We start from the raw sequence: 19,163 nt of genomic DNA, 5'->3' as shown, positions 1-19,163 counted from the left end.
CCTTGCAAGATTCCTGAATACACACGCTTCGAAATTCCATTATAGTATATAAAGGATGGGGTAATTCTTGAATCGATTTCAACTAGTTTTGGCACCAAGCAACATCATATCCAAGATTATACGCTCACTTAATTTTGGGAAGATATTATAAAGTTGTAAGGCCCACCGGCAATTTTGAAAATCCGAATATGTGGCCTCGACGAAGTATTGACCTGATTTGCCTATTTTCAGCACAGAGGCACCCTATTATAAGGAACACATTTCCTTTCTTTAAACTTTTCTTTAAACTAGCCGAGAATTTTAACAATATTTTCGGCAAAAAATATTATTTGCCACTAAGGTCTTTATATTCGATATCTGGAGCCTTAAAAAATTATTGTCCGATTTCAACATTTTTTAAATAAGTAATGTCACACCTCAAATGCAGTGTTTGTATAAAGTTTTCTTCCGGTATCTTTATTGGATATTGATTTTTCTATTGCAATGTAAAAGATGGAGTTCAAATTGTGTTATATCAGAAGTTGGCGTGGTTGTTAACCGACTTCACCCACCTTTCATCCGTAATATGAGGGTGACAAAAATGTTATGTTCCAAATTCCATTGAAATCGCTCGAATAGTTCTTGAGATATGATTGATACTTGACATATTGTCTTGAAGTTAACCAATTCATATATCGATTAAAGTAGAATAAATCATGGACCAAATATGGTTCAAATGAAAAGTATAATTAAAGAATACCCTTGAATATTATGTAATTCGAAGATATACTGTCCTCAAAAACGAAATGATGGTCAACTTTTAGCACGCATTTCTAAGAACTCCACAGATTTTCGCGCTAAGAATTTACATTCCCAACAAATAGGAAACGTCAATTAAGCTGTCGACAAAATGAGCTTCCATCATATGAAACGCTTTGAAATGCGAGAAAGTAATGAATAATAAAATTTAAAAAAGGCGAAGAGCACGAGAGTGTAAAACGCTTAAAATTGGAGCGCATATAAGTATGCGAAAATTTATTAGTACTGTTTGTCTATATGTATATACTACAGTACTCACTGCGTAGTACGATCTATGTAGCTTTTTATTTTTCTATTCCATCCTAATGTATCATCTTCACTTTATATTACTTTTGTTTACAGTGAAATAATGAAATTCCATCAGTCCTTCAACTTGTCAGGCGCTGTAGCGACAGCCAGTGTTAGAGGCGGTGGGCAGTATGTGTGCGAGTGGAGGGCTGCGTGTTTGCAGGTGCCGTTGATGGCTTCAGGCTCGTTACAATTGCAACAATGAAATGCAGCAACGTGTGAACAGTGAAACTGTACCAGCTGTGCACGACACGCAACAAACAGTGTGAACAAAAGCAGTTAAGAAAGTGGCGGGCCGAGAGAAATGGTGTAAATAAACACAGAGCTGACTGGGACAGTGGCAGTATGCAGATGTTTACGGTATAAAATTTGGAGTCCTTTTGGCTTTGAACTCTAATATGAGATTTTTAAGCATTGCATTCAATATTAAAAAGTCTCTACGAACGAACCCTAAAATAATGTCTATGTAGCTACGATGTCTCACAATGTTTCCGCCCACTTTCAGACATATAATAGTATATCAAGTATTCGACCAAAATCGTCTATTGGGACATATCACAGACACTTCTACTGTGTGCGGCACTTTCTTAATCCATATTTTAACAAACCCCTGTGAAGTTAGTTAAATCTCCTAAGGTAGTGATACAACTTAGAAAATTTTTCAAAACAAAAAATCAAATACAATTTCATTTGCTTATGTCATCTAAGCATATTTAACTACTTTAACACACTGAGCACCCTGCCATCAGGCATAGTTTCACTCTGTTCTGTTACAATGGCTGAACGAACGTTTTTTGAAACCAGGTGATGCCACTGCTGTCCTGTGATTGCTTTTGATTGTACTATATACGTAAGTACGTAATGGTTGTTGTTTGTAGCTCCTGCTGTGGCAACACCTCCTCTACCGTAACATGCATTCTTGCATGGTCCATCATTTAAAGCACACTCACATGCACCCTCACACGCTCGGGCTTAACGTGACAAACGACACTGCGAACCTAACAAGCAATACTAAGTGGGCGTAAAGGATGTTGTGGGGATTTCTTGAGGGTAGCGGGCGCATTGTAGGTGTATAGATATGCAGAAGAGTATTTAGCCGAGTGTATAATATTTACTATTCGGACACATAAATGCTTTCAATGGTGACTAATAGTGTTATCAACCGTATTGATAGTGCTTTTTGTAATTAAATAGCTTAGGGTGTTAAGTGAAGAGCTATCTTATTTCGAAAGCCTTAAAAAGTTCTTTTTGTATTTATCCGTTATGCAAACTATGAAAAATATTGGGTGGAATAAGAGAAGGCTTAAATAAGTGTAGAATTTATTTGATCTAAACAAAAAAACAATAATTAAACAGAAATCTCAAGGTCACGGAAGGCGAACAAAACTCTTATAATGACTTCTTCACATTTGGTATCCAGTTAAGTAAACAAGCAGTGGTGCTTCCGATATCTTGTGAGAGGAATAAATTCGGTTTTTACTAGACATACTACAATAATTGGAGGATGGGATCATGTGTAGAAGTTCACGTAAGTGAGGAAAGTTTTTGATTGTCATTCACTTGGGAGTGGCCAGAAGCGATTCTTCTCCACATAATTCAAGCAGCTCACTCGACTTCCGGTTTTAGACCAAGTATCCTCTGGGCAGCTAACAAACATCCGTTTGAAGGCGAGCTAAAGTGAAAAGGCGAACCCGCTCCCGCGGTTGTGCGTAGGGTTTGGGACCCACCACATAAAAACGAAGTACCAATGAAAAATCGACGAAAGCCTCGGATGAGACACCCCCCTTTTGATGACGACCCCTGCAAACATTTTAAGAATAAGGATTTAAGGGCATGCACCTGGAATGTCCGGACCCTTAATTGGGAAGGTGCCTCTGCCCAGCTGGTTGATGTCCTCATACGACTAAAGGCTGACATCACCGCCATCCAAGAAGTGCGATGGACGGGACAAGGACGGAAGAAGGTGGGTCCTTGTGACATCTACTACAGCGGCCATATAAAGGAGCGCAAATTTGGTGTTGGATTTGTAGTGGGAGAGAGACTCCGTCGCCGAGTCCTGGCATTCATCCCGGTGGATGAACGTCTAGCCACAATCCGCATAAAAGCGAGGCTCTTTAACATATCGCTTATTTGCGCCCACGCCCCAACGGAAGAGAAGGACGATGTGACCAAAGATGCTTTCTATGAGCGCCTAGAACGTACCTACGAGCGCTGCCCCCGCCACGATGTCAAAATCGTGCTTGGCGATTTTAACGCCAGGGTGGGTAAAGAAGGTGTCTTTGGCACAACAGTCGGAAAATTCAGCCTCCATGACGAAACATCGCCAAACGGCCTGAGGCTGATCGACTTCGCTGGGGCCCGAAATATGGTCGTCTGTAGTACCAGATTCCAGCATAAGAAGATACACCAAGCTACTTGGCTGTCTCCTGATCGAAACACGCGTAACCAAATCGATCACGTTGTGATAGACGGAAGACATGTCTCCTGTGTTTTAGACGTGCGTACGCTCCGAGGACCGGCGAAGAACTGATAAGGTGCATGCATTTGGTTCTGAATTTGGTATCCCCGCAAAACTAATAGGGCTGTGTAAGTTGACGTTGAGCAACACCAAAAACTCCGTCATGATTTGGAAGGACCTCTCCGAGCCGTTCGATACCAAACGAGGTTTCAGACAAGGTGACTCACTATCGTGCCACTTCTTTAACTTGATGCTGGAAAAAATTATAAGAGCTGCAGAGCTAAATAAAGAAGGTACAATCTTCTACAAGAGTGTACAGCTCCTGGCGTACGCCGATGATATTGATATCATCGGAAGCAACAACCGCGCCGTTTGTTCTGCTTTTTCCCGCATGGATAAGGAGGCGAAGCGAATGGGTCTGGAGGTGAATGAGGACAAGACGAAATATCTCCTGTCATCAAGCAAACAGTCAGCGCACTCGCGTCTTGGCTCCCACGTCACTGTTGACAGTCATAACTTTGAAGTTGTAGATAATATCGTATACCTGGGAACCAGTATCAGCAACACCAACAATGTCAGCCTCGAAATCCAGCGCAGAATCACTCTTGCCAACAGGTGCTACTTTGGACTGAGTAGGCAATTGAACAGTAAAGTCCTCTCTCGACGAACCAAAATCAAACTCTACAAGTCGCTTATCATCCCCGTCCTGCTTTATGGTGCAGAACTTGGACGATGTCAACATCAGATGAGACGACACTAGGAGTTTTCGAGAGGAAAATTTTGCGCAAGATTTATGGTCCTCAGAACATTGGCAACGGCGAATACCGCAGACGATGGAACGATGACTGTACGAGTTATACGACGACATTGACATAGTTCAGCGAATAAAAAGACAGCGGCTACGCTGGCTAGGTCATGTTGTCCGAATGGACGAAAACACTCCAGCCCTGAAAGTGTTCGATGCAGTACCCGCCGGAGGAAGCCGAGGAAGGGGAAGGCCTCCACTCCGTTGGAGGGACCAGGTGGAGAGCGACCTGGTTACACTTGGAATATCCAACTGGCGCCGAACTGCGAAGGAAAGAGAAGAGTGGCGCGCTCTCATCGATTCGGCTATAACCGGCTAAACGGTTGAACGCCAATAACATACATACTACAATACTACAGCTTCAAAGCCAGATCTGATAAGCGCTTACTTCTAAGGAATTCTATCCTCACCTTACCACCAAATAGCCAGATCATCCTCAACGGGAATGAGATGAAATGAAACAGTACAGAAAAGATTAGAATTATCATTCAGCAGACTACAATATGGTATATATTCTGAGATCGGAACTGTACACATATTAGATCCCATCAAGTTGAATGCTATTTTTATAGATCATAGGCAATATCGTTCATTCGTTTAGTGAGTTTCGATATAACATACTAATGGCAAATAGTACAACTCGGAAGACGATTGAAGTTTGTTGGGACTTTAAGCCGACAGATCTCGATTGGAAGTGCTATCACAATCAAGGACTTTATAGATCGGCGGTAACCTTTGTCCATATTCTCTACTGACCTAATTTAATTTTAAAGAACGATTGCCGGTTGAGCAACATATTTGTCCCTAAACGAGCAATTCCGTCATCTATAGAATGGCACAACAAAGTACATATTCTCAAGCGATTTCATTTAACGTCAGCTGCTTCGCATGGGAGATGAACGCATTCATTCAGAGCTTTTCCGCGTAAATAATTCACAGTAAAATGAGAAGTGAAATCTTTTCCTTATTAAAATGCATTCTTGAATAATCCGCCAACAAAATGGCGGTATAGCATGGCGGTTTAGTGAGAATTCCGCGTAGGTACGGAATAACAATACATAGCAATTCCCTGTCACGATGTACATGCATATATACTCACATATAATCTAATGATTGGGATACCTGCGAAATCCTTCTCACCTACACCACTCACTTAATCCATTCACTTGAAACGTATGTTGTTGGCATTTATCGCCCGAAGCACTTACGACTACGGTGAGTGAGCGATTAGACCAATCAGGCAAACATTTAACTCTCCACTAATCATTTCATAGGGATTACGCCAGCCAAACTAAGACCCTATATTCCAACTACAACACGAAACCAGCGATTTCTCTCCATTCCTTCTCTTATACAGACACATACATATTTATTTATCCCGCAGTTGACATAGTTCAATTTAGGATATCTAACGAGTGATCCAAGTTGAGGTACTTTTTTCAATAGCATTTTTTGACAGATCACACGTGAGTCGTGTCAAACTGTCACGTTAGTTTTGTTCAGTATTATTTGGAAGTGCAACCTGAAGAAATTCAAGAGCTGCCATTTCATCCAGAAAAAAACAACGTTTCGACATCTCAAAAATATTGTGTTAAAGTTTTATGTCATTCGGGGAAAAACTAACGAAGTTACCACAGGTTGAATAACGGTACCTGGCGCGCCTTACAGGTACCTGCGCTGAGTGTACAAAACTTTGAATCGATTTTCCCAAATATGTCATTTTTAAAGTCGGTGACCATACTACAGAAAAAACTACTGCATCGATCGTTTTGAAATTTTGCACAAATATTCTACATATATATATACATATATAAATTTTAATTACTAACAATTTTACAATAACAAATAGGTCGATTTTTTCGTCTAAAATCGTCATTTTGGCTTGAAATTGGTACCAAAACTTGACAAATGTAATAATTAAAAAAAACTCGACGTCAATTGAAAGATAAACTAATAAACTAAAGAAAGCATTTTGATTTTTTGGTGTCAGATGATCCAGTGATGCTGTAGGCTGGTCACCGCACAAAAACTACTTTTCGAAATGCCTGCAGAGATCGACGATAAATCCGTTTTTCCTCGCTATTTTTCGATAAAACTTTTTTTAAGTATCCTTCAAATGTTGTACTTTCATATAATAATAAGTAAAATAAACCTACAGCAATAATTTTTTCTAAAAAAATTCAAGAAAAAAGGTCTTTTTTCGACGAAACCCGACATATCGCTTCAATCAAAAGATTTATTGAGAGAACACTTCGGTGAGAGAACACTTGGTACACGTGTGATATTACATCTTTTTCCTGTGAGGATATGTAAAGTATAAAGTCTATGTTGACATTGCCACTTCGATTCAGGCCTTGGAGCAAAACATCACGCGTATCATTCACCCGATATCAGTCGAAATACTCGAACGAGTCATCGAAAATTGGACTCAACAGATGGACCTTCTGAGTCATAGCCGCGGTCAACATTGGAAAGAGATAATCTTTAAAAAAGAAATGCCAAAGAATGTTCTTTCGAATGATGATAAACATTCCCCAATAATTTTGAAGTTTCTGTAATTTTTTTTAAGAAAATTGGGAATCTCGAAATGGTTCACCCTTTACAAATACTTACATATGCTTATCGATTAGGTATGCATGTAAGTGTGTATTAAATGCAACAGATGGTACTGAGTAGTAGGTAGTGTATTGGTTTTAAGAACGTAATTTGAATACTGGCAAACAAAGCGCAAAACTCTACAAAGATGGTAATTATTATATATGTAAGTTTTCTAGCTTGGAGGAAATCAATAAATACACTACTTAATCTTGTTTAGAATCTTTGTCTATAGCATAGACCACTTTTGCTTTGAGGGATTAAATACAAGATAAACAAAGTGTATTTCAAAGTAATGAAAAATTGTAGATTTCAACAATCAGTGCCGGTGAGTTTCAAGTCTTCGAAGGTGGGCGTGGTTATTATCCGATTTCTTTCATTTTTGGACTGTATTAAGAAGTGGCTAAAAAAAACGACTGCAGAAAGTTTGGTATATATAGCTCTATTGGTTTCCGAGATATGTACAAAAAACTTATTTAGGGGCGGGGCCACGCCCACCTCCCCAAAAAAATTACATCCAAATATGCCCCTTCATAGTGCAATCCTTCATACCCAATTTTATTTCCATAGCTTTATTTATGGCTTAGTTATGGCACTTTATGTGTTTTCGGTTTTCGCCATTTTGTGGGCGTGGCAGTGGTCCGATTTAACTCATTATCGAAAGAAACCTTCCTATGGTGTCAAGAAATAAGTGTGCCAAGTTTCATTAAGATATCTTAATTTTTAATCAAGTTACAGCTTGCACAGACGGACGGACGGACGGACAAATAGACATTCGGATTTTAACTCCACTCTTCACCCTGATCACTTTAGTATATATAACCCTATATCTAACTCGTTTAGTTTTGGGTGTTAGAAACAACCGTTATGTGAACAAAACTATAATACTCTCTAGCAACTTTGTTGCGAGAGTATAAAAATATGCTTTAGTGAACCGATCTGAATAATTTTTTCGGAGATTAAATTATTTCTATGAACAATAACTCACACCAAATTTCGTGAAGATATGTAGTAAAATGCGGAAGTTTTCCATACAAGCCCTTGATTCCGATCGTTTAGTTTGTATGGCAGCTATATGATATAGTGGTCCGATATCGGCAGTTCCGACAAATGAGCAGCTTCTTGAAGAGAAAATAACATCTGCAAAATTTCAAAACGATATCTTAAAAACTGAAGGACTAGTTCGTATATATACAGACAGACAGACAGACGGACATGGCTAAATCAACTCAGTTATAGGGCCTCAGACGCTTCCTACTGGGTGTTACAAACTTCGTGACAAACTTGTTCAGGATATAAATATATGCATTAATCCAGCGACGGTTCAGCTAACGCATGCACTAAAGGTCGACTCCTCTCACCCTGCTAACTGACGAACAGAGGAAGTAAGGACAATGCGCAAACGAAAACGGCACTTCCGTTGACAGCATACACACACACTTAGACACAATATATTGCACTTCCTGGCTGTCTAGGCGGCGCCAAAATAATCAAGCGACAAAAGCGAACAGAACGGCAACGACTGCAATGCTGTACAGAGTAAAATTTTTTTTTACTTTTGTCAGCTTCTTGTTTTGCCATTTGCTTTGTGTTTGTTTCCTTGCTCGCTGTGAACATATCTTGCACTGCATAAAGTATTTTGCCAATGTGACACATTTTTCCCGGCCGACAGTCAGTCGTTGGTAGTCAAGTAGCGCGCCAAATGCTTTGTTTTGTTTCGACTGGAACAAATTTGCCGTATGCAAATTGCCAGCGTACTGACATTTGCTGCTGCTGCGACATAACCCTGCATGGCGTTTGCTGCAAGGTCCTGCTGCCTATGATCTGCTGCTTGGGTGTGGGTAGAGTGGGTGTACCTTGGGGATGTGCGCATAGCATCCGCCTTCTGCAAACGCTTCCGCGCATTAGATAATTTGTTTATTTTGGCATGCTTTTATTCCGCCACTTTAACCCATAAACGCTCATATTAGCATACATTCAAATGTTGCTTCGCTATTGTTGCACCGCCTAACATAATGTCTCGACACTTAACTTCTAACCACACTCTCTGTTTTATTATGCAGATGCGACCATGTATGCAATCTAGCGGCAATTTCTTTTCCGTGTCAACCACAATTCACATTCTAATTTGAATTAGAGGTCTAATTGCTCAACGAGCTTGAAAGCTTTCTGCATTTAAATTGTCACTAATTGTTGGCGATTACGGACAATCTATGTATGTATGTATGCCAAAAGTGTTGTCTTTTGTGTTGAACGCGTACAACAACAAACCCTAATTAAATCAGATAAAGCTAGAATGTCATCCACAATGATGTAAATTTAAATTTCGGTAGAAAGACCCCAAGCTTTCTAAAGGCATTGCCAGCTCAGATAAAAACACTGGTTCTAAAGTAGATAAGAAAAATAAAAAGCAGCTTATGTATGGTTTCGTAGCCACAGTTAGGAACTTTCGTCCTACACACAAACTGAACCACAAAATCTATTACATATGTTGAATTGGGTTTTGTAGGCGTGGCATACATAACATGCACGTCTATATCGTCAATTTCCTCCAAACTAAGATCGGAGTGCCATTCACTTGGGACTGGCCAGGAACGATTCTTTTACATGGGGCTCAAGCAACTCGCGACTTCCATTTTTTAGGCCAAGTATACTCTGGTTAACCAACAGACATTCGTTTGAAGGCGAGCTAAAGTGAGAAAGCGAAGACCGCTTATGCGGTAGTGCTAGGGTTTGGGATCCCCCACATAAAAAACCCTTCTCAATGAAAGGGAAACAACAGCCTCGGATGAGAGGCAATCGCATTCGCGACTTGACGGCACTAGGAGTTTTCGAGATAAAGGGTATGCGGACGATTTTTGTTCATTTGAACGATGGGACAAACTGTATAAGTTATGCGATAACATTGACATAGTTCAGTAAATAAAAAGATAGCGGTTACGCTAGTCAGCTCATGTTGTCCGTATAGATGAAAGCACTGCAGCTTTGAAAGTGTTCCGTGCAGTACCCGCTGGTGGAAGCCGAGGCAGAGTAGTGGAGGTCACTCCGCAGGAAAGACGAGATGGAGAATTGTTTCGAGACAAAGTCAACATAAATTATCTGTTTTTATAATATTAAATGCATTTTTAAACTTAAAAAATTCCTTCATTTATTTGCTTCAATAAAACATATGGATTTACATGAAAAACATATTTACATTTACATACATACATATCGCTCATTTACTTGAATAGTGTCACAACTCAAAAAAGTCGATTTTTCAGGAGAGCGTTTTAAAGTTTTCAATTGTCTCTTATTTAGCAAATATAGAAAACTGCCATCAGTTTATTGACACATCTAGTGGCCTGTAATATATTAAATACAATGTTGAGCAGAAATGGACCAAACAGAGTGCACTAATGCTTTTACTTGGGCATAAATGTGAACCATTTTGAATTATGTCGATATTTGTGAAAAATATAAATCAATTTCGCCGTCATAAGTCAAATGTGTCGTTTTTGTTGAAAAAAAGCAATATGAAAAATTTAATTAATTTTCACCAATATCGTTCCAACACAAAATATGTCGTTCTTTCTGAAAAGAAAACCAACTTGATAGATAATATGTTTTGTAACACAAAATATGTTGTTGTTTCGTAAAAAAAGTATAACTATTTCTCGCACAACTGAGAAGTGTTGTTATTGTGGGGAAAAAATATTGCAACATAACAAGTTTAATAACGGCACATTCTTATTTCACCGCTTATTTTTCTGCGCATCGGAATGAAATTTTTATACAATATGGACGATGAAATTGCGCACATTTCTGCAAACACGATTTTTGAGTTGTGACACTATTCAAGTAAATGAGCGATATGTATTTACTATGAAGAGAAAAAATCTTGAATATTCTTTTTTTTCTTTTGCAATATATTTTCTGACCATTTTTGTACAACAATTCAAAAAGTCTGACACCTGATTTCCTCGTTTTCATTTTTAAACCAGTGGATCAAGTAGGAGAGTTTATTTACTAAAAATACGCGATAAACAAGAGAGTAAGTGTTTTTGCAACATCGTAAAAAACGCTGCTTGCTTCGTTTCGAATTTTTTATCACACTCTCTGAAAAGTAAATTAAAAAAATTACTTTTTCGAGGTGCATGTGTAATCTTAAAGGTGATTAACTTTTCCGCGATTATTTACTTTCTGAGAATTTACTTTTCGAGAGTATACTGTATTAACTTATTTAGAAATAGTTCTGGCATATTTTTCTTCTTGTCTAGCAAAAATTTTAATTGGTCCACCGGAAAGTGCTGATATTTTAATAATATTTAAAGTTTGTGTTTTTTTGCTTTTAAAAGCCTCATTATTTCGCAGCACTGTTCTCGTAAACACATAGTACGTATACACGTTTCCCTCGCAACCACCTGTTGCGCTGGCCACTAACTCATCGCAGCGAAATTGCATAACGCGATGAATGCAATTGTGCGCCGTCGCACTTAAATAATTTAATTGCGAATGTTTGACATTGTTCAGCAGCAGCAGCGGCAGCACGGCAGGCAACAAGTGGATAGGCGGAAGAATAGAGGTTTATAAATATTTTGCGCTCGGCAAACAGGCAACCAGAGGAAGACGGACGCAAAAAAAAAACAATAAAAACAACCAACTGTACTTTACCGCCATTATGTTGGCCTTTGTTGAATAGAATTAAATTTTGTGTGCAATAAAAGCATATTATTGTTGTTGCTGTTACACCGTGCAACATTTAATTGCAAACAAATGCGGTCAGCAATACAAAATGACAGCTTTTACTGTATATATAAATGTTTGTATATATGTATGTATGTTTGTGTGTGTGAAAATTTAATTCTCTTGTTTTTTTGTTTTTGAATGCAATTGCCACTTACAATTGTCGTTGTTGTTGTTGTCGTTATCATCTTTGTGACTACGCTGGTACACCAACAAGTGTATAAAAATAGTTTCCATTCATCAAATTGTTCGCGTAGTAGAAATACAAATAAATAAAAAAAGCATAGCACGCGTAATTAAAATGCATTAAATTAATAACATTTCAGCTTCTTTATTGGTATGTGTGCGTTAAATCGCATTTAATTATTTTTACACATACACGCGGGGTGTGTTCAAAAAATAACGGGAATTGTAAACTTTTAAATTTTACGGATTTGGAGAGTTCAATTCTCAAAATTTTATTACGTTGATATACATGCCCCTGAAGTATGATAAATTGAAATCGAAGAAGTCAGAATAGCAATTACCCACCGTCAACAAACTGATTGGACTTTAGCAGTGTGGTTTTAGACCTAGAAAATCTCAAAATCTTGGAAAAGGCATGAGAGAAGAAGAATCGATACACACCATCATTTGTCGATTTTAAAGCCGCTTTCGACAGCACGAAAAGGAGCTGCCTCTACGCTGCTATGTCTGAATTTGGTAAAATTGTCAGCTGTGTAAATTGACATGGAGCAACATCAAAAGCTCCGTAAGCTCTGATTTATAATACAGAAGTGCGGATAATGTCTACATCCGAAGAGACAGCTCTCAGATTTCTCAAAAGAAACGTTTTGCGGAAGATTTATGATCCTTTAAACATTGGCAACGGCGAATACCGCAGACGATGGAACTTCGCAATGTATGATTTATACGTTAATACACATTGACATAATCCGCCGAATAAAAAGACAACGGCTGCGCTGATTAGGTCCTGTTGTCAACTTTGAAAATGTTTGATGCAATACTCGGGTCGAAGCCGAGTAAGAGGAAGACCTCCACTGCGACGGAAGTGTCAGGTGGAGATGGGCCTGGCTGCACATGGTATAACCAATTGGGGCCAAAATGAGCTTTGCTTGTTAATGAATCTGCGCCAAAATCAATACATTGACAATGTCCGAGGCTTCATATTCGCCAGACATGACTCCGTGTAACTTTAACCTATTGCCCAAAATTAAGAGAACCTCGTTTTACAAGTATACGTGAAATCGTTGAAAGGGCCAGGGACTGTTATTGCTACTTGTTATTATTATTCATAATTAATACTACTTATTTGTATTGGCACATATGTTGTACGCATGTATTGATGGTTTTCAATAATTTTATGTTCATAAATTCTTGTGAAAAACCTCAAAATCGCGTATTAATTTATACCCAAACAACACTTGTTGCACTGGGGTAGCTTAGTTATATTGCCCTAATGGTTCTTTATAATGATCTGGAAGAATTTCATTAACCCCTTTGCTAATAATAGCATTAAATTTTTTTATATTATTAGATAATTATAGGCCAATAAAAAGAGTTACTGATGGAAATCTAGAATCAGCGAAAACGTTTTGTATGAGAATTCATTGTATACTATTTATTATAATGGCCCGCTTTCGTTAATTTTATGATCGATAAATATTTAATTTCCTAATTTATATTATATTATCTGCTCAACTGAAAAATGTATATAATATAAGCTCCGATCTGAACATAAGGTTAGATGGTAGCTATGTGATATATCAACTCGATTGAAATTCAGAATAACTTTCATTTGGCATTTTTCGATTATGATTACGAAAAACAAAATTATTTCAAAACTTCATGTTGTCAATTATATGGCATTATATTCTAAAGACGACAAAAACTTGATTTAATGATATTTATTGATGGATAAATTACGCCATTTGAAATTACTTCTCTTTACTCGTCTTTTAAGAAGCCATTTCCTTTATTTCCAAAGTTGAAAGACCTTATCAAACGAATGCCAAAAATCACAACTCTGTAATATACATACATATAATATTCTGGGAGTATGTAGAAGTATAGCTTCAAACCCGTTAATGTTTGGTACAACCGATAATAAGAGTACCTTAGTTGCCACAGTGTGATATTTTGTTGTAAAAATATTCATAAATGCATTTAAATTAAATTGATAAATTCTGGGTTCAAAAGCTTTATAAATACACAATCAACCAATATGTCAAGTGGTTTCACTGAAATGCTACACACAATTTCATAAAGTAAATTTTTAATAGTAAAAAAATATATTAGCACTAAATTTTGCCTGCATTTTGGTATGATTTGGAACATATTAATTAATTTGTTGTTATTTCTTCATAGATCTTTTCATGCGTTTTTATTATTCAAATATTTTATTGTTTAACAAATGTTGGTTTTTATTCAGCTTTTCTGGTTTAAACTATTTCGCCTACCTGCTTCTATATATCGGTAGATTAAGTGCAAGAATGAGCATAAAGTTCCATTGGATATCAGCGAGTCAATCTGTAATAGAAGAAAAAAAACAATATTATTAAGAAAGATATAAAGCTTGATCTATTGAGATTCAAGGGATTGGCTTTGATTTAAATAATTTATTTTAAGATTAACGCAAAAACAGAATCTCTCAACTGAGCTTGAGTCGAATCTCTGCACCTGAAACATGGGAAAATATATTCTCGTTTTTATACCAGCTTTTATTTAGTTGTTTATTTTTAGGTTAAAATCTTGCCGAAGTCAAGAGTTGTTAATAAAATCTGATTTTTAGTAAATTTCGTCTGCAAAAATTATGGTAGTTATAGTGAATACATTACATTTGCTCCGCTCACTAAATTTTTTTCCGTTTGGGAGACTATACTCAATTTAAAGAAGAACCTACTCAGTTAGACTCATGAGCATAAACTCTCTTATTTACTCATACCATTCCATGTTCTTCGAAAGCCTTATTAAACGAAGGTAATAAATTTTAGTTTACTTTTCGTTGGTGTCACAAGCTTTTAATTCTGTTCAATTTCATTTAGAAACATTATGCCACGCATAATTATATATTAGTGTGGCAACCCTCTGCACGGTAAATGGGCAAACTCTGAATGGGAAATTTATGAGCCATGAGCGTCGAGTTAGTAGATAATGAGCGTGTAAATTGTAGGCGACGTGTGGGTAAATCATTACCTAGTAATTCAGTTAAACAAATTTGGAAAAATATGCAAATTTCGGTCTCTCTCAAAATAACCGAAAACAATAAACACACGGTGGCTTAAGCTTGCATAAGCTCAAAATCCTTTAAATATTGAAAAACAAAATTGCATTTACAATATTTGTGTATATTTTCAATTAAATGCTAACAAAGTTCGTAAATACGGGGTGACCAATGAACACGCCAACCAGAAAATGACTACGATTATGTGTTAATAGTTCAGATATTTTAAATATATGTATTTGATGCACAAACACTACATTTGTCAATACGGAAATAATCTAATACCGGAGACTCATAAGTAGAGATCGACCGATTAATCGGCCTTGGTATCGGCATCGGCCAATTATAACCGTTTGTTACTCATAGAAACAATGAAGTATTAATTTATTAAATAAATTATTAATATATAAATCACGGATAATTATCGATAATGTTTTTAATAAACTTTCCGCACTCATCCCTACCAAACAATCGACATTGCTTAGATTTTTATGTTTTTAAGTACATATACATATCTCGAAATATCATAAACAATTAACACAAATATTTGCTGGCAAAAACACTGATAAACACCAAAAAAGATGAAATCTATTTGTTTCCACATTTTCACCATGTTGTGCACACACATACATACAAACTCACATAGATAACGCTTAGTTTAACATATGTAAATGTGTGTATGCTGCAAAAGTTAGCCAAATTGCCAAATTGTCTCATAGCGCGGGAAAGTTGTGTCAACAAAATACACACTTGATTTTATGCAGTTACACCAATATACATATGTGTGTATAACTGTGAATGCGGTTTATTGTTTTCAAAATACTAAAAAATGTATTATAGAAAACATCGTTCTGTACCAACTAGCAAAAAATTATAATTTGCTAATAAAATGTTAATAGAGGTCAAGTGACTCAAGTAACTCCTGAAAATTCTAACATCATAATGGTGTTTAGGAAACTCTGAGTTTACTTTGAATTTTTTTATACTCTGGCAACAAAAGTTGCTAAGAGAGTATCTATAATACTAAGTCACATAACTAACGAGTTAGATATAGGGTTATATATATCAAAATGCTCAGGATGACGAGACGAGTTGAAATAAAGTTATAAAAGATCGCACTAGGAAGGGGCATATTGGGATGTAATTTTTTTGGGGAAGTGGGCGTCGCCCCGCCCACAAATCGGTTATTTGTATATATCTCGCAAACCAATAAAGCTATATAAACCAAACTTTCAGCAGTCGGTTCTCCGACGAACTTAACCACACACCATGAAAATAGTTGAAATCGGATAATAACCACGCCCACCTCCCATACAAAGGTTAGGTTGAAAATTACTAAAAGTGAGTTAACTCACTAAAGAAAAACGTCAGAAACACTAAATTTCACAGCAATAATAGCAGAAGGAAGCTGCTCTGAGTTTTTTTTTACAAAATGGAAAATAGGCGTGGCATAGCCCATTTATGGGTCAAAAACCATACCTCAGGAAGTATTCGACAGATTTCAATGAAATTCGGTATATAATATTTTCTTGACACCCTGATGACACGTGTGGAAAATGGACTCGGAAATCGGTTCACAACCACGACAACGTCCCATATAACTCATTTTTGAATTCCATCTTATTCCTTCACTTTATAATATATACATAAGGAACAAATGAAGATAGCGAAATAAAACTTTGCACAAATACTACATATGATCTGTGGCATCACTTGTGAAAAAATTGTCGAAATCGGACTATAACATTTGAAAGCCCCGGATATCGAATATGAAGAACTCCGTGCCCCATGGTAACTTTTCACCGAAAATTTCGGTAAATCTCTCAGGTATCTTAATTTCATTCAGGGAAAATATATTGTAATAGTGTGTCTCTGTACCAGAAAAGTTTAAAATCGGGTCATAACTTCCCTTATATATGAATATATGCGAATACCTAATTATAGGATTTTCAAAAATTCGATGAGCTTAATAGCTTATAAATCGGTTAATATGTGAAATATATTTATGCCGAATATATGGTTCAAATTGTGTGTGTTTCTTAATAAAAATATAGCAATACATTGCGAGAGTATAAAATGTTCGGTTGCACCCGAACTAGCCTTTCCTTACTTGTTAAATCTTATTTATCATCATTGGTGCTTCATTTTTATCAATTTGTGTCTTTATCATTTGGTGTTCCGTCATCTGTCGTATAAGCTTGACCAACAAATGTTACACACTATTGATATAAGAGGAAAATGTAGATTATATCCATTATTTTTAATAAATAACTAACTAACTATAACTGTAATTAATAATAATGTTTTTCAAAGGATCTATTTTCGAAATTCGATTTCAACTCATCTCCTGTCTTCTCAAGCTTGCATTATTTTTTATCATCTTTAATTTGTCTCATTGTCAATTGGGTAATTCTTAACTCCTCTTACAAATAGCAACCCAAGTTTCGTAAAATCACATATGCAACTTCAATCATTTTATCAATCACTCAATTATTATCATCTGACATCGCTCAATATTTGATTCGAATTTGTAGAATCTAATTTATTTCAAAATTTACATTGCAACGTATACAGTTGCAGGCACAAAATGCCAGTTGCATGCAACATTATGCAATGTATTTACATTTAAAATCTTAATTGTGGTTTTGTGTAAGTTAATTTATAACGTTTACCACAGCGTTAACCGAAACAACAGTGAACCGAATATTTGTATGCAACAAAGTACATTTGTGTACGTAAGTGTGTATTAGGCGGTCAAAATAGCAGATAAGCAAAAACATTTGTACGTAATGCATCTATAAGTCGAATTTGACAAATAAACATATATATATAGACAAATATTTGTAAATGTGGGCTGATTAGTGGGCTGCAGTAGTATTTAGAGCTCATCTGGAACAACGATCATCACATCAAATGGAATTCAAAATTGAGTTATATGGGAAGTACGCCCATTTTTCATTCTTGTCATGAGGGTATTAAGAAAATATTATATACCAAATTTGAAATCGGTCGAGTAGTTTCTGAGATATATGTTTTGTGATCCATAAGTGGGCGACGCCACGCCCATTTTCAGTCCAAATATGCCCTCCTTAATGAGATCCTCTGTACGAAAAACTACTTTCATAACTTAATTTATGCTTTTCGCTATTTTGTGGGCGTGGCAATGGTCCGATTTCAATAGCAACTCTCCCAGAGTCCCAATGGACACGTGTTCCAAGTTTTATTAATTTTTATTCATGTTATCCGTTGCGGGCACAAGCTATTTTGACATTAAAGGCATTGCTGAAACTCAAACTCTTAAAAATGAATTTATTATTAAATTTTCGATATAATGCATTAATAAATTAATAAAAAAGTGAAAGAAAAACAATTTAAAATACTTAAATTTATTTATTACGTTTTGTCTTCAACTTTTCAGAAGTTAGGTGTTCGAATTGTTTCAGCAACAAGAAATTAACAGTATTGAAATCAAAAATGTTTCCCTCTCTATGTTTTCGTTTTTTCTTCTATTTGATACGCGTACAAACGAGTTTTTACATTCAGCTAAACTCGAACTAAATTGAAAATAAAAATAAATCGAAATTAAAACTGTGAAACCGCAAAAAATGCAAGAAAAATATGTACCAAGTACGAATAAAAGTAGTAACATAACGCACAGCAACACACAAGGCATAACAAAAACATAAATGCAAAGTAATCACAAATATCAATAACAACACTAGCAGTAACAGCAACAACAGCGTTAGTGGCAGCAAGAAAACCCGGTCGCAAAAATATTACAAGCAAGTTCACTTATTGCTCTGTTGCTGTTTTTCTGCGATTTATTGTTGCTGTCGAAATATTTTCGAAAATCACATCAGAGATGCAGCACACCACTGTCTGTACGCCAACCAACTAACATATTGCAGCTGGCCGGTAGAAGCGATTCCATATTTTTTGGCGGCGGCAGCAGCATCAACAGGACTATCAATATTTTTTATCGTTTAAACTCACATACACAAACAACTAAATACAGAGGCACTCCTGCGTATATTTTGAAGATTGGTAAGTAGTAAGTATATTATTGTAGACTCACTTATGCATCGATGTGGAGTCTTTGGCGCCATTTGGCTTTTGTGGTAAATGAAAGCATTTGCACGAGGCAAAATGAAGATTCGTGTATTTGTAGGGCGAGTCCGGTCACGTACTCCAAAGACTGAATATTCGCAACCAAACCAACCAAAGTAGCGCCTGTCGGCAAGAATAGTTTGTCTCGAGATCAATCAAAGAGT

At 36.6% G+C, this 19,163-nt stretch overlaps 1 protein-coding gene across 2 annotated transcripts in view; it reads right to left on the bottom strand.

Moving 5' to 3' along the window:
• Nucleotides 1-19,163, bottom strand: part of LOC128923089 (cadherin-87A-like) — a 231,858-nt gene that overhangs the window by 188,193 nt on the left and 24,502 nt on the right. For both annotated transcript variants that reach the window (XM_054235551.1, XM_054235544.1), the window contains exon 2: nucleotides 14,129-14,198. The gene's annotated coding sequence lies outside the window, so the exon portion shown is untranslated. The remainder of the gene's footprint in view (nucleotides 1-14,128; nucleotides 14,199-19,163) is intronic.

Source organism: Zeugodacus cucurbitae, chromosome 2 (genome assembly GCF_028554725.1).
Source record: "Zeugodacus cucurbitae isolate PBARC_wt_2022May chromosome 2, idZeuCucr1.2, whole genome shotgun sequence".
NCBI classification, from domain to species: domain Eukaryota; kingdom Metazoa; phylum Arthropoda; class Insecta; order Diptera; family Tephritidae; genus Zeugodacus; species Zeugodacus cucurbitae.
The sequence above is the reverse complement of the archived record's forward strand: the minus strand, read 5'-3'. Positions and strand labels throughout refer to the sequence as shown.